The sequence below is a fragment of the Heloderma suspectum genome, chromosome 7 (assembly GCF_057233095.1).
Source record: "Heloderma suspectum isolate Gila_16-S chromosome 7, 16-S_ref, whole genome shotgun sequence".
NCBI lineage: Eukaryota > Metazoa > Chordata > Lepidosauria > Squamata > Helodermatidae > Heloderma > Heloderma suspectum.
In genome coordinates this window covers 40,563,660-40,580,654 of record NC_139464.1, presented here as the reverse complement: position 1 = coordinate 40,580,654, position 16,995 = coordinate 40,563,660, and positions in this window count along the sequence as shown.

The window sequence follows — 16,995 nt, the reverse complement described above, 5'->3', positions numbered from 1 at the left end:
GGAGGAGGGGAGGAGGCTGGAAGAAGCTCGGGATAACTAGTATCCTGGTCTCTCCAGTCTCCTCCCTACCCAGCAGAACCCCCCCTTTTCCCCCTCTCTGAGGTTGAGTTTCCAACCTCAGAGGCAGTCTGGGTCAGATTGGATAGGTCTTACGAGCCATCCCACGGCCAGTGTTATGGAACAGCCCATGGAGGCATGGGCCCTCATGTGTTTGAGGTTGTTTTTGAGGTAAAGTATGCTGATTTGTTTATCTGGGTTACTATGACTGTTGTTATAATATTGTAATTTTGAGTTAAGTTTTATTAGAATTATTGTAATTATGTAGTTTAAATTGTCAAGCTAATTCTTTTAGGTACAGCACTTTGTGACAAAGCGCTATATAAATTATCATCATCATTTTTGAGCAGTGCCCTGGATATAGAGACCTACATGGCTATAGTCTATATAGCCTACATGGCTATAGAATCTACATGGCTATAGAGACCCGTGGGGTGCAAAAAGGTAGGTGAGATGGTACAGGAAATAATGTGGGGTAGGGAAATAACTGGGGCACAGAAAGATCTGTGGATGAGGAAACATACTCAGGATTACATCAGACTTACTGTGTAATCCTAAATATGTTTACTCAGAAGTAAGTCATACTGCGTTCAATGGGATTTACTCCCTGGTAAATGAATGTCGGATTGGAGTCTTATTCCTTACTAAATGTGCTCAGAGCTGCAACTTTCCTTAACCACCCTGAAGATAGTTCCAATATCTGGCTCTAGAGAGAAACCTGGGACTGATAACTTTGGTAATTTAAAAAACAACCAACCAAAAACAAAGGTAGCCATGAGAAATAAACACCCCAAATCCACAGTTGGGCAATACCTTTCCTAGGAATGTGGGTTGGTCCTTATAAAGGACTATGTTGTTGTTGTTGTTCAGTCGTGTCCGACTCTTCGTGACCCCATGGACCGTAGCACGCTAGGCCTTCCTGTCCTGCACTCTCTCCCGGAGTGTGCTCAAGTCCATATTCATTGCATTTTGGTACTTTAAGAGTTGTATGATGATGAGGTTGCTAGAAACTTAATATTGCAACATTTGGTGTGGCTTTTAGGATTTCCAGAAATTAGAACCCAAGAACTGTAAAAAAAAAGTGTTCTAGAATCCTGGAAACTACCAAAATAAAGTATTTTAAATAAAATGAGGAGACGCCTTTGGTGGCCGCTCTCTCTGCTTTCTCACCTGAGGGGGTGGGGTGTCCACCAGTGATGTACTCCCAGCTGGCTGCATTTGGAGGTCATTAGGGATACATGACATCATGGCCATCTAGCAGCCACTGTGGAGTTTATCACGGAAAAACCAAATTTCCTGAGACTGCTTAAAGTCTGATTCCTTTCCTTAAGTCAGGTTCTCCATAGTATAGTTGTCGTGTGCCCCAACCCCTGCATTGACCTCAGGTATGCTAGCCCTGCCCAGGGCTGTGCTTTCCACTGTGACTCTAGTCAAGTGGGGTTTCCCGTCTCTGTGTTTCCCAGCACAAACCAATTAGTGTCTACTCAGAAGTAACTCCCATTGTGGTCAATGAGGCTTGTCCCCTGAATGCACACACCAGCATTTACAGAGATCTCCCTCAGCTGAGATGGTACATTTTAAAGCACTAATTCCCTAAAGGCTGTAAAGTGCTTTCCCAAAGCTGCAATTCTCTGTTGTTTGGTTTATTGCCATTCAGAAGTAACTACTTCCACCTTCAATCACCAGATCCTGTGCAGCATCAGCTTAGAAAAGGGGCTTAGAAAAGGGGTTTCCCATCCTTCATTTCCCCTCGGTCTTTCCCAGCACAAACATATGTGTGTCTACTCAGAAGTAACACTCATTGTGATCAGTGAGGCTTGTCCCCGAAATGCACACTCCTGAAGTTACTAGATTCCCATGAATCAAAATAATGCATTTAGAGCTTTAATGTCGAAACTTTGAAGCTTCGATTGATCGCAGCGTCAGCAGATCAGGGCAGAGAGAACATTGTGTTCCTTTAGTGATCATTCTTTAAGGGAGTAAATAATGCTGGCGGGGGGGGGGTGGATTGAGGGAGAGATTGTTCCCAGCATCATCAGTTACAGGGGAAGGAGAACATTGTGTTCCTTTAGTGATTGTTCTTTAACAGGGTAAATAATGCTGGGTGGGGGCAGGGGGAGAGACAGAGAAAGATAGAGAAGGAGAGTGATTTATGTAGTGACACAGCAGGAATCCTCCTGGGATTTTATGGAAGGTGAAGTGGGGCGGAGCCTCTCTTTTTGGTTGAGCAGCCCTCGCCAGTCAGATAATGTTCACTCAAATCCCCCATCCCACCCGGAACTATGTTCTGTGAAGTGATTTATACTGCTCCCGTTCACGAAGCCCTGCCCAGACCAAAGACAATTCCAAGAAAAAGCCGGGTAAGCCACCATTCCCTCCCCCTTCCATAGTTGTGGAGACAGGGTCCTGGCCCAAGGACCAGGAGCAGCAAAGCAATGTCCTTCAGTCCTAAGGTCTCTGTCCAGTGCTGTTGGGCTTGTTGGTGATGAGGGGTGGGAGGTGGGAAGAGCAAGTGAGGATTTACTCAGAAATAAATCTCACTGTACTTAATGGGGTTACTTCCTAGTCACTGTGTATGTTTGCAGCCTAAAAGCATGGTTTATTATAGTCTACAACACATTCCCACGCAATCCCTTACCAGTGTGCCATGTTCAGTTTGTAATTAATTGGCAAATGTTGCAGGTGCCATACAGCTCTTTGTTGATCCCAGGCACTCCATATGCCCCATTTGGATTTGGGCCTGAGACCAAGGACAAGTCCTGAAAGCAAGCAAGAGGTTAATTAGTTTACCGTCTATAAAATTTAAATTATATTAATTATTTCTAATTATGCACAGATCTTTGCATATGTAAATCAGCACATGCAAATTTGTGCAATTTTTTGTTCTCTGGGCCTGAGCCCTGGATCTTTTCGGTACCTGGCACCACCCCTGAGTCATCCTATGGTCCCTGGGACACTCTCCCAGGGACCATAGGATTGCTCACTCCGTGTGCTTAAAACACCTGCAAGGACAGGGTAATCTCAATTTCATAAATCTAGAACCACAGAGAAGCCATACCTGCCCTGTATTTCAATCAACATCATCCCTCTTACACTGCAAATCAGCAGACTTATGGTCGAACTAAGTCTGCTGCAGCTACGTTGGGACTTGCGCTGCTGTAAGCTTAATTGGACTCATATCCTTTCCTAGCAGAGATAACAGCACAATAGAAGCAGGAGAAACAAGAGCTAGCAGAGCAACCATGGAAGTTACGCTGTAATCCACGAATCACAGAAACGCTAATCAGTGACACAGACAGCATTCATAAAATGACACCTTTGTATTGGCATCTGTGATGGGAACATGCATTTGGCAAGAGAAAGGGATGTGGGCCATATGGACAGAAAAGAATGGGTACTGAAACACCATCAGAGGAGGTGATGCTGGGATGTTGCTTGTGGCTCAGTGGGAAGGTGTAGTGCAATAGGAAACTGGAGATGTGGCACTGAAAACCAGCCTGAGAAACGTTCAAGTTACCTCCATTAGACAAAGAAGACCACCTGGAATTCCTGCCATCAACAAAACATATAGAACAGGGTTGGAGAGCATGTGACCCTCCAGATGTTGTTGGACAGCAACTCCCATCAGCCCTAGCCAGCATAGCCAATAGTGAGGCATGATGGGAGTTTCAGTCCAGCAATAGCTGGAGGGCCACATGTTTCCCATCCTTGATCTAGGTGAAAAAGGGAAAGGCAGCCAGCAGGAACAGAAAGCAACTTCCTTAAAATCACACAGCCACAGGAGCAGGCAGAAGTACTCATCAAAGGGCTTAGCCTATGACATGATTCCTTCCTCTCTGATTGGCTATGGGGTGAATTAATTTATCTTATCCTCTAATGTGGCTTAAGAGCAGTGGGGTGAAGGTGGCAGGCATCTGGTGCTTTTGAGCCTTTTTACACGAAGCTTTTATTGTGCACTCATGATTGCTCGCTCACAGTAGTTTGTGGGCCCTTTACACAATGTTGTCATCCTCCAGGGCCTTTCCCGTGCTTTGCAACCATTATCATGGTGTGTGTTGTTTACTAATGAGGAGAGTCTGGTATTATTTAGAAATGGCAGAATGAGAGTCTCGTGTAATTGCATAATTCCGCTATATCACAGCACCATCTAGTGGTTGCATAGTGAAACATAAAACAAAAGCAGAAAAAGAAAACACCTGGGAAAAAAGCACATGTAAATGAACTGATCTTAATCCCACGAAGAATCCGGAAGCAGATGCATCGGTAAAGGTGCGGGATAAAAGCCTCATGTAGAAATGCCCCTTAACTGAGTCCAGTGGGAGTCCTTTAGCTTATATTACCTGTTTTGGAGGTGCAACTGCATGCTGGCAGCAGGAGCAAGCCCTAAGGGAGCATCGGAACCATTCCTCCTATTCCTCCATTCCTCCCCTACCACACATCCCAACCTCGCATAATTCTGAGGGTGTAGCTTTTATGCCATCTTAAAGTACTGCTGGTGTAACATGGTTTCTCTCCTGGCATACTATCATCAAAACTGCTACACCACTATAACGTGGAATGACAAGGATAGGCTTGCCCTGTCAGTGTAACCCTCAGCAAAGCAGACTTGTCTCCCAGATCTATGTATATGAGCTTATATGAAATGACGTATTCATATAAAGAGAGACATTCCCTAAAATATTTTTGAATTACACTCATGGACAGGAGAGGAGAGGACTGAAACTGGTTTGACTTGTCTGATGATGGGAAGTGTGTGCCAGGAGAACTGAAAAGCAGGAGGGTTTTTTGGCTTGAGGAACAGGGTTAGGATTTTGGATGTGTCTTTCGAGACTAGCACTGTCTGGCCATAATTGTTTGCCCCACACCAGCCTTCCCCAACCTGATGCTCTCCAGATGTGGACTGTAACTTCCATCATCCCCAGCCAGCATGGGGACAATGAGAGTTGTAGCACAACACATCTAGGGGACACCAGGTTGGGGGAGGCTGCCCCATGCAGTTGCCCCACACATACAAAGTTAACCATCAGTAGCAAGCTTCAATGTCAATTTCTTTGAAAGCTTATCTTCCTTCAGGTAACTATGCATTTAGCTTTAAAAAGAGCAGGGGGCAGGGGTCTGAACCTGATTGTTCTTATATTAGCCCACTCTATTTATTTATTACATTTATATCCCACCTTTTTTTCCTCTTTGAGGAACCCAAGGTGGCGTACATAATCCTCCATTTTAGCCTCACAACAACAACCCTGTGAGGTAGGTTGGGCTGAGAGTCTGTGACTGGCCCAAAGTCACCCGGTGAGCTTCCATGGCCAAGTGAGGACTAGTACCCAGATCTCCTGGCTCCCAGTCCAACACTCTAGCCACTACACCACACTGGCTCTTGGGTCCACACTCAACCCACTGAACTACACTGCCTCTTGAATTTTATTCAGTAGTCTTTTAAACATTTAAGCCTAGAGGTCTGTATCAAAAATAAAAGGAAAATCCACTGTACGCCATTTTGTGGCCCATTGAGCAGGTATGATTAAATTGGTGGGTGTGGGTGTAGGAGGGAATTATGTTATTACCATGCATGGCTGGTCCCAATTCAAGCCCCTGCCCCCCAGCATTCATGGGCATCCTGCATAGTTGAAAAATCTTTGCCTGGCTAATTGTAACACAGCCAAAGTCAGAACAGGCTCTGAAGTGTGGGTGATTCCAGACAAGGTTTTTATTGCGCCTTCGAACTTCCCTCATTCACAGAACGTTGCAGGGGGCTGAACAATTCAGGGATGTTGTTCAGGGATGCTGAACAACAGCATCGTCCACTTGCAGCCCTCCCGTGTTTTCTCACCATCTTTTTCTTGATGCAGAAGATCTGTTAAGGAAGCTGCACCATGCCTTCTAATTCGTAACACTAGGATCCCTCCCTCTGGAAGTAGCCCAGGTCAAGTATTCCAGGACCCTTCACAAATGCAGAACTCTCCCAATATGTTTCCAGGTAACAACGGCAACCTTTGCAGTGGTAGGACAAACTTAGGCTATGGGAAACTGGAGACCCTGCAATGGGGTCTTCTGCTCAGGCATACATATCAGCAAGCCAGAGTGAAGTCTGAGCTGTTTGTGCTGTCCTCTAGGACGAGGAGAGAGGGGGTGAAGGAGGAGGGGAGGACAGGAAGTCCTTTCTGCTCACAGCCCACTAATTAGACAGGAATGTTATCTCCATTGCAGATGTTGACTCTGACATCCCCCTAACCTCCTAGTGAAAAAAGAAAGCAGCAGCAATGCTGCTTGCTCTTAAAATAATCTGAGGCACTGGGGAAAATGTCTTCCTTGGATGAAAATAATGCAGCCCCTTGACTATTCTTGAACCATAGAATTCAATGGGATTAGCTGTCGGTCCTGATGCTCTTCCCCATGTTCTGCCCCCCTGTACACCTGCATCACACCTCAATTGGAGGAGGGGGGAATCAAATGTTATTTTTCAGAGGGGCAAACGTGGTTATAACTCTGCCAGGACAAGTCCTAGCCAAAGTGGGAGCCAAACACTCAGTGGTCTGTTCTGTTTCGTATTTGGGTTGTGGGCAGAAGCCCTCCTACAACGTAGCTAGAGGCAACTGTGGCATCTTGCTATGGGGAGGGTGGAGCTCAGGGCTAGCCTCAGCAATTGCTTTGGTATACTGCAAACAGGGAGCCCTCTTCTCTTCCTGCCCCCAGCCTCCATGGCTGTGTCCGTGAAAAACAACAAATGGGAAAGCATTTACTTCATCATTTTGCTTCTCATGAAAAAAAGAGTGGAAGTGCCAAATTAGAAGTTAATATGAAGTGAGATGGGTATTTGCATTTAATGTGTGTGTTTTTTAAAGCAGCGGTGGGGAACCTGCGCCCCCTCCAGATGCTGTTGAACTCCAACTCCTATCAGCCCCAGTCAGCATCGCCAATGGTTAGGAATGCTGGTAGTTGTAATCCAGCAGCATCTTGAGGGCCACAGCTTCTGTATCCTTTTAAAATGCAAATGGGGGGGGGGGATAATGGATTCACCGCTGCCATGGAGGAGGAATTTAACCCTTACCTTCCTTACTGTGACTGTCCTGAGAAAATTCTCTTTTCTGAAGCTTGTATTGGGGCGGTGGGGATATCCCATTGGTACTCACCAGTGTTATATTGCTTCCCAAAGCAAACACTAGCTTCAAAGGGAGTAATTTCCTCAGGACTGCAGCAAGGGGTAAAGGGTTAAATCCTTCCTCCCTGCATAGTTCATGTTAATCATCAGCTAATGCAATTTGCTTTTTTTAAAAAACCTGCTATTAAATGCAAAAATGTATTTAAGCTCAGTTCTAGCTTGGTCTGAAGGCCAGTGAAAGTGGCTGTATTTTGGTTGTGCTTCTGCTGTTGTACAAGCAAGGAAAAAATAATCTACCTGTACAGCAGGAGATTTTCTGTAGATTGCTAGAAGGTATAGACCACCACTAAGAGAAAAATTAAAGTCCTTTAAAGGTTTCTGTTTTGTTGATCAAGCTGTACCATAGGTCAGCCTTCCCCAACCTGGTGCCCTCTAGATGTGTTGGACTCCAACTCCCATCATCCCCAGCCAATAATGCTGGGGGTTGGAGTCCAACACATCTAGAGGGCACCAGGTTGGGGAAAGCTGCCATTAGTAATGGGATGCCACATAGACACCGGCAGGTCAGAGGTTAATTATATAGTGTTCTCTGCCAGAGTTCTCAGTGCCTTCTTTTATAGTAATGCCATTTTAAAAGCATTTGGTTAGTCTATTAGTGGATTTATTTTTCTTCATGCTTTTAAAGGCCGCACTTCACAGCTGTGAAATCACAGCAGCAAAAACTCATAATCTCTCAGTAAACAAAGGCAGGGATATCTGTCATTTCTCCCTGCTCATGGGAAGCAAGGTGTCTGTACTATAAATCTGATAGCCTGATTTCAAGGTTGCTGGAGCATAATCATAACTGGCAGATGAGTAATGTAGAAGCTACCTGACCAGATCCAAGCTTGAATGTAAACATCTCCATAGGGGAAACAAAGGGAAATTGGATCTGAGGCTGTCCAGCTGCAGAGCTGCCTGCATACAGATAACATACACAAAGTCATGCAAGCATTCATCCTTGCATATCCAGAAAGCATTCACACAGATTGAAACAGGACCACCCTTTAAAATCTTGGAGCTTTACCTCTTATTCATATCCTGCAGCTAGAGACAAAACATTGGTTGGGATGGAGTTTCGCAGGGTTGCCAACTTTTGAGCTGATGTCTATAGCTTTCCCTTTAACAGCAGTTTGATCAGCACATCAATTAGCAGATGATAGTGTAGTGTTTACCTCATTGCTGTGAAAAGCTATAAGAACAAAAGAAGAGCCCTGCTGGATCAGACCAAGGGTTCGTCTAGTCCAGCATTTTGTTCACACAGTGGCTAACCAGCTGTTGACCAGGAACCCAGCTGCAGCTGCTGATTTCTGTATGTCACATTCTCTTAAAAGAACAGGACCAGATGAGGATGGGTTTTACTGCTCAGTTGGCAACATTTATAGACGTGCCCTAATAATCTTTTTTTGAGGGGGTGGGGAGAACTGATGGATGTGTTTTGTTTCATGCTCAGGGTTTAACCCATTGTCATATGTTTGATTAGGAAGGGATTTTCTAACAAGTAAAATTAGGTTGTTAACCTGGTGTTATTTATTTTTTAAGCTTGTTTTTTTTATAGAAGTTATAAAAAGAGTATGCGCATGTGATATTCTTATAGCCATCTTCAGGTTCTATAAACAGTAAGCTTCATTACTACATGATATAAAATCTCCACCCTTACATAAATTCAGCAGTGTTTCTACTTTAGAAAAAACACTACCACCACTATAATTATAACCAACATTATAGATTGCTCGACTTTAAACCCCCCTATACCCCTCCTCCAACCGTCTGCATAGGTGGCCAGTTCTGCAGGTTAAGCTTTATATGGTTTGCCTTTTCTCTTTCAGATTGGCTTAAAATCATTTACCTAATCTAAGTTATGACTTTTCTATTTCTGGATTCCCCCCCCCCCCCACACACACACACTTTAATTTCTTTGTTTTATTTTTCAGCCTCCCAGTCTGTTGAAAATGGAACCCAAGTTTCCAAAATGTTGTTTCTCATCACCCTGTAGAGACATTCCAATTTGGTCTGCCAAATTACCTGCTTTGGGGGCATGCCCCCAACATGAGGTTGGTTTGATTACTTCAGCAATCTTTTTTTTTCTTTTTTAAGTCTGCTCTGCAGGCAGTTTGGGACAACATTATGTGGTACACCATGATCTTGACTATGTTTCTTTTAAGGCTAAAATCCTAAATACAATAACAAAAGAATAGATCTCATTAAACTTGTTTTTTTTTTTACTGTGTTTTAAAATGGCATCTTAGCTTTTTAACTGGTTGTAATCCACCCAGAGAACATCAGTTACTGGGAGGAGAAATGAACTACATACATAAATGAACTCAATAAATGCAAAAAAACATGAACAGAAGTGGGCTGTACAGCTACAATCCTAAACAAAGGGTGCTTCCAGACATGGTTTTTATTGTGCCATTGACCTGTCTCATTCCTGAAATTACAGAGGGTCCAGACGTCGTCGTCATCTTAAACTTGTCATCCCCGTGTTTTCCAGTCATTTCACCACTTCTTCCATCTTTTCTCACCACAGATTTTCCATTAAGAAAGATGGAATATCAGCACAATGCCTTCTCATTGGTCGTGCTAGGGGATCTTTATCTGGAACCACCCACACCTACTAGAGCAGCCTTCCCCAACTTGGTGCCCTCCAGATGTTTTAGACTACAACTCCCAGCATTCCTGACCATTGGGCATGTTGGCTGGGGATTATGGGAGTTGAAGTCCAAAACTTCTGGAGGGCACGGGTTTGGGGAAGGCTGTTCTAAAGAAAAAGGATGCAATGTAAGGGTGCATTGTAAGCCAGCATGGTTGGCTGGGGCATACTGGGACTTGTAGGACTTTTTTTCTGTCTAGATGTGCATAGGATTGTATCTTTAGAGTACTAAGTAGAATTTACTTTTGATTAAACCTGTAGCTGACTGGGTAGAAGTAAGTCCCATTAAACCCAATGGGGCTTACTTCTGAGTAAACATTAGAAGTTCATTGCATCCAATTTTGTGTGGAGTTGCTTTTGCAGGTACAATCCTACTTCATTCACTGCATTTGATGAAGCAAGATCTTGTCAAAAACAGCTCATACCATTATCAATATGTTAGTCATTAAGGTTGTTTTGCTACAACAGGCTGATATGTATAGCCTTTTGGGTTGCATTATTCAGTAGTTGGAAGGAGAGCTCACATGTAAAGGTTCTTGCCTCCGGGAAGAGCTGTTGGACTTGCTAACCATGCACCCCCTTCCAGCCCTAGTAATCTTGCGTAAACGTGAAGGACACTTGTGGTGAGTAAGAGTGCTTTGAAATGAAGGATAGCCATTATGTTTTAAAGACAGGACTTTCCAGCTGGATCCTTAAGACACATTTTGGGGGGAGCCAAGTCCTACAAAGTTCAATAGATTGATTGTAGCATCATGTTGAACCAGGGCTTATGCCAGGCACAAACCTGGAAAATATGAAGTATCATACATAATATGTAGTGCTTTTTCCTAATTGCTCAGAGCATAACTATACTGTAATCCTCTAACAACCCTGTAAGGCAGAGGTAGGCCTCCATATGCTACTACGTTACAACGCCCAACATTCCAGACCATTGGCCATCCTGGCTGGGGCTGATGGGAGTTACAAGTTCAACATCATCTCAGGGGTAGGCACAGGTTACCCACCCCTGCTGTAAGGTAAAGCACTGTTATCACCCCCCTCATACAGATGGAATTCTGAGAAATAGTGGCTTCCCTTAACACATCCAATGTGTCAGCAGGTGAGGTTAAATGCATATGACAGCCAGTGTGCTATAGTGGCTAGAGTCTGATTAGGACTGGAGAGACCTGAATTCAAATCCTCACTCCACTATGAAGCTCTTGGCCCAGTCACTATCTCTCAGCTTAACCTATCTCACAGGGTTGTTGTGAGGATAAAAGCAGGGGAGGGGGAGCCATGTATGAGAGGCCCTGAGCTCCCTGGGGAAAAGGTGGGATATAAATGTAAATAACTATGGGTGCAATCCTATGCCCTCTTACCTGGGTGTAGGTCCCATTGGGCTCATCAGGACTTACTTCTGAGTAGACATACATAAGATTGTGCTACCAATAAATAACATTTGAACCAGGGAGTTTGTTTTTTTACCCTCACAAGTACACTAACTCTAAAGGTGAAGTTGTCTCTGAGCATGTGCAAAGTGCCTTTCCCTCACCATTAAGTAAAGCCTATGTGCTGCCAGCCACCACCAGCCTTTGGGAATGAGAAAGAAAGAAATCCAAAGCAGGAGGCCTGATCCACCATCCCCTTTTGGGACATTCTGAACTTTGTTTCTGGAGCTGTGAGATGGTTCTGGAGGTGGAAAGGGCACATAAACAACCCTCAAAATAATGGGCACATTGTCAGCATGCCTGCCGCTCCTCTCTATGCCTCTCTCTTGCGCAGACTGCCGGCTGCAGCCCTGCCCTTCCTCCAGGTTGCAGTCATTAGTGCAAGCAAAGTACGGGCTTTTTGCTGTGTGTGCGTGTGTGTCGTAATCTCCGATGACAACCGGAGATCTCTGGCTAAGGGGGTTCTTGCAAAGCCTTTCTACCGGGGAGAGGGCGACACCCGCCCCTGCGGTATCGCAAAGCCAGCGCGCATCCGGTGGCGCAGTGTGGCTGGAGAGGGAAGAGCGGTGCGCGCGAGCCTTTGTCGGTGTCACGGCTGGATTTTGCGAGGGATTTTCCCAAGAAAGGAGGTCAGTGGGTTTCTCAGGCCGCCCGGGGGAGAGCGTGTATCTCCCTTCCCAACCCGCCGCTCCCCCCGTCCAGTGCCTTCTCGACGCTCCTCCCCAGCCCCGGCGAGAGTTTGCCGCAGGTCTCTCGTCCTGCCCATATAAGGCCGCGATTGTCACAAAGCACCATACATAGCGCGGTGGAGATGTCATCACCTGCCCGTCCGGGGCTGCGTTTGTTGAGGGCACCTTTCCGGTCAAGCCAGATCCTCCCCCCCCTTCCAGCCTGCTTGCCATTAGCAATTCTTCCATTCTCTTCACCGCCCCTGCCGAGAGCATTTCTCCAAGCAGCGTGTCTACAGATACGCAGGCAACACACGCGTCCGGTATGAATCCGCCATGCCCTTTAGAAGGGGTGTAATACGCGGCGTTACAAGGCTAAACAACGCGGAATACTCTCGTTCTTCCTTCTTTGGGGATTCGAGCACACTCCGGGAGAGAGCGCAGGACGGGAAGGCCTGGCGTGCTATGGTCCATGGGGTCACGAAGAGCCGGACACGACTGAACAACAAAGAAGTAGACCTCAGTCCACGAAAGCTTATGCCAGACTCCCCCCTCCCCTTGATGGTGTTGTTTTGTTGAAATTTCGCAATATATTTTTAAAAAAATGCCAGACTTCCCAAACCTGGTGGTTTCCAGCCTTTATTTTTATCGTTCTATTTATATCCCGCCTTTTTTTTCCTCTTTCAAGAAAACCAAGGTGGCTTACATGATCCTCCTCCTCTCCATTTTATGCTCACAACAACCCTGTGAGGTAGTTTGGACTGAGAGTTAGTGACTGGCCCAAAATTGCCCAGTGAGCTTCATGGCTGAGTGGGGTCCTTGTCGGAGTCCTAGTCCAACCCTCTAACCACTACACCACACAGTTGGACTACAGCTCCTATCATCCTCGGCCACCATGGCAATAAAATATTCTTTGATGGTCATTTCATGCATTATAATTTAACTATGGGGAGAGATAATCCCCATGTAAAAAAATACATTACCATAACGTGTGATTGGGGGTGGGGGGACAACACAAGTTCTTCCTATGCCAGGAGGCAGCCCAAACTCTATGAAAAACACCATCAGAAATGGTATTTATAGTTCTCTCTAGTCAGGAAATGTGTGCAGTGTTCTGGCGTATCAGTAGTACACCTATCATATATGACAAAATTGAAGGCATCCAAATATAAAGGTCATGTCAGGTGTCAGGGCCTCTTGAGCAACAAGATCCCTATAGGAACAGGACTTGTCATTCCATGTCTCTCAAAATGAATTACACAATTGCTTTTCTTTACTATGGGTCAAAGAGCATCTTGAACAAGTTTAGGTTATAATAACATTTAAGAAACAAACTCATGATCTGAGAGAGTAATTTAATCTCTATCTTCTTCATGCAGAGTCTCCTAGTTTAGGAACTGCAGCATCAGCAGGGAAGTTGATAACCTGGTGGTCCTGCAAAACTACCTTTATTTGGCCCAGTTACAATGCTGGAAGCAAGCTTTGAATGGGATATTTAGGAAAACTTAGCAAAAAATAGATGCCTCTGTGCCAGGTTATGTGCATACCCAGTTTTGCCATGCCTGTGTTGACCCAGCCACCATGTCCATAGACTTTCTCAGTAGGCAAAAGACAAGAGGAACTGAGTTGAATTAATTAAATTACAAAAACTGTGGAGCAGGAATGGGTAACCTATGTCTCCCAGATGTTGCTGCCAAACTATGGAATGCCTCAAGAACTACAATTAGCCCCCACTCTTGGCCTTTAGAAAGAGTGTAAAAACAATTTAGCCTTTCAAAATGTATAGTTTTAATGTTCTCACTGTTTTTAATGTTCTTGGTTTTATTGTTTTAAGGTTTTATTGTTTTTATAATTGCTGTACACCACCTTTATGGCTTTCTAGCAGATAAGGTGGTATATAGATTAAATAAATAAATTTTATTGGATTCCAACTCCTATCAGCCCTCTCCAGCATGATCAGGGATTATGGGAATTGAGGTCCAACAACATCTGGAGGATCACAGGTTTCCCCACTGCCTGCTATAAAGTTCTTAGTGAAAACCACAAATGTTCTCTAGAGACCAAGCTATAAATGAAAATTATGCATTTTATACTGTTTAAATTGATTTTATCTATACACTGCCCTGAGATCTTAATGATTTAGGGTGGGGTATAAATATTTTAAATAAAATAAATACATTCCTCTTGGAAATATACAGTCAGGGCCAGAAATATTGGAACAAGGATAACTGTTTTGGCAGTTGGCCTCTGTAGACCACCACATTGAAGTTGAAAGGAAACACACCCAGATGGGAGTGAAGTCAGGACTTTCAGCTGTAATTCAAGGGGTTTGACAAAAGTGGGGCACTAACCACTCAGGAAGGACAGCCAGTGACATACACACACACCCATCGTTGGGGTCTCATAAGTAATGGAACAAACCAACATCATTTCAAACTTAAGGATTGCCTTTAATACCTGGATGAAAATCCATTGCAGTCAATTACTGCCTGAAGTCAGGAACCCATGGACATGACCAAATGCTGAGTTTCCTCCCTTGAGATGCTTTGCCTGGCCTTTATTGCAGCTGTCTTCAGCTGCTGCTTGTTTGTGGGTCTTTCTGCCTTCAGTCTTGTCTTCAGTAAGTGAAAAGCATGCTCTATTGAGATGAGATCAGGTGACTGACTTGGCCATTCAAGAACATCCCACTTCTTTGCCTTGCGAAATGCTTGGGTAGCTTTTGCTGTATGTTTTGGGTCATTACCCATCTGCAATATGAAGCGGCGTCCTATCAGTTTGGCAGCATTTGGCTGAATCTGAGCAGAAAGTATAGCCCTATACACTTCAGAATTCATCCTGCTGTTTTTATCAGCAGTCAGGTCATCGATAAACACCAGTGGCCCAGTTCCATTGGCAGCCATACATGCCCATGCCATAACACTGCCTCCACCATGTTTGACAGATGATGTAGTATGCTTTGGATCATGAGCTGTTCCTTTCCTTCTCCATACTTTTCCCATCAATCTGCTACAAGTTAATCTTGGTTTCATCAGTCCAAAGAATTTTATTCCATAACTGGGCAGGCCTTTTTAGGTGTTTGCTGGCAAATCTGGCCTGTCTGTTCTTGAGCGTTACCAGTGGTTTGCACCTTGTTGTGAAGCCTCTGTATTTACATTCATAAAGCCGTCTCTTGACTGTAGATGTTGACAATGACATGCCTACCTCCTCAAGAGCGTTCTTGGCCTGGCTAGATGTTGTGAAAGGGTTCCTCTTCACCAAGAGCAGAATTCTGCGGTCATCCCCTGTAGTTGTCTTCCATGGTCTTCCAGGCCTTTTGCTGTTGGTGAGCTTGCCAGGTAATTCCTTCTTTTTCAGGATGTTCCAAACTGTTGTGTTGGCCACTCCCACTGTTTTTGCTATCTCTCTGATGGGTTTATTTTGTTTCCTCAGCCTAATGATGGCCTCCTTCACTCGCATGGACACCTCTTTGGACCTCATGTTGGGAGTTCCAGTGAACAGCTACCAAATGCAAATATAACACTCAGAACCACCTCCAGGCCTTTTATCTGCTTGATTGGTCATGGGGTACCCAGGAAATGGGCCACACCTGGCCATGCAACTGCTTGTCAGCCATTCGTTCCATTACTTATGAGCCACCAACGATGGATGTGTGTGCATGCCACTGGCTGTACTTCCTGAATGGTTGGTGCCCCACTTTTGTCAAACCCCTTGAATTGCAGCTGAAAGTCCTGACTTTGCTCCCATCTGGGTGTGTTTCCTTTCAACTTCAATGTGGTGGTGTACAGAGGCCAACTGCCAAAGCAGTTATCCTTGTTCCAGTATTTCTGGCCCTGACTGTATATTTCCAAGAGGCATGTATTTATTTTATTTAAAATATTTATACCCCACCCTAAATCATTAAGATCTCAGGGCAGTGTATAGATAAAATCAATTTAAAGAGTGTAAAATGCATAATTTTAATTTATAGTTTGATCAGACCAAGACATCTAGTCCAGCATTCTGTTCACACAGTGGTCAACCAGCTGCCCATGGGAAACCCACAAGCAAGACATGAGTGCAACAGCACCCTCCCACCCATGTTCCCCAGCAACTAGTGTACATAGGCATACCGCCTTTGATACTGGAGGTAGCATATAGGTATCAGGACTAGTAGCCATTGATAGCCTTATCCTCCATGAATTTGTCCAGTTCCCTTTTAAAGCCATCCTTAGATCTTGTGGAAGTGAATGTCATAGTTTAACTAGGCTCTGTGTGAAGAAGTCCTTCCTTTTATCTGTCCTGAATCTCCCACCAATCAGCTTCATGGGATGACCCTGGGTTCTAGTATTCTGAGAGAGGGAGAAAAATGTCTCCCTATCCACATTCTCCACACCATGCATAATTTTGTACACCTCTGTCGTAACAACTTAGAATAAGGCATGTCTGCAATCTACAACACACTTCAAGAAACATAGAGGTCTTCAGAGGCAGGGAACAGGGAATTATTCTGCAGAAGAAGAAATAATGTCTCTTCTGATTCTCTGCCACCTCAGACACCTTTCTTTTGCAGCCCTTGGATTATAACGGTTTCTGCACTCACTTGCAGAACTTACTGTTAATGTGATTGTTCCTGGCACCCATCTCCTCATAGGATCTTGCCAAGCAATGAAGTAATTGTTACGTTATCAGGATCAACTGTTCATTCCCTTTGCTAGGGCAAAGAGGCTACTCCCTTCTTTGCAGGATCTCCTTGAAGCTTGCTGTACCTGAAGGCATGCTGAGTAACCATGCAGGGAAGTGGGAAGATAAAAAGTGACACATGCTGTAGCCAAGCAGGATCTAACTCAGCCTACACACTCAGGAGAAAGAAAAAAGAAGGGAAAGGAAGAAGTAATGGCTTGAGTCACTACTGCTTTTCATTTTTCTCCCCCAATGTCTATGGGCAGCATGCTGAGCATTTTCCAAAGAGTACAAAAATTCAGCTGGGGTTCTTCTCAACAGCACACAGGCACCAAATCCAGTGTACATTCCATGTGGCTCAAAAGAATCAGATTTTCTCTTGCTTCCCCCAGA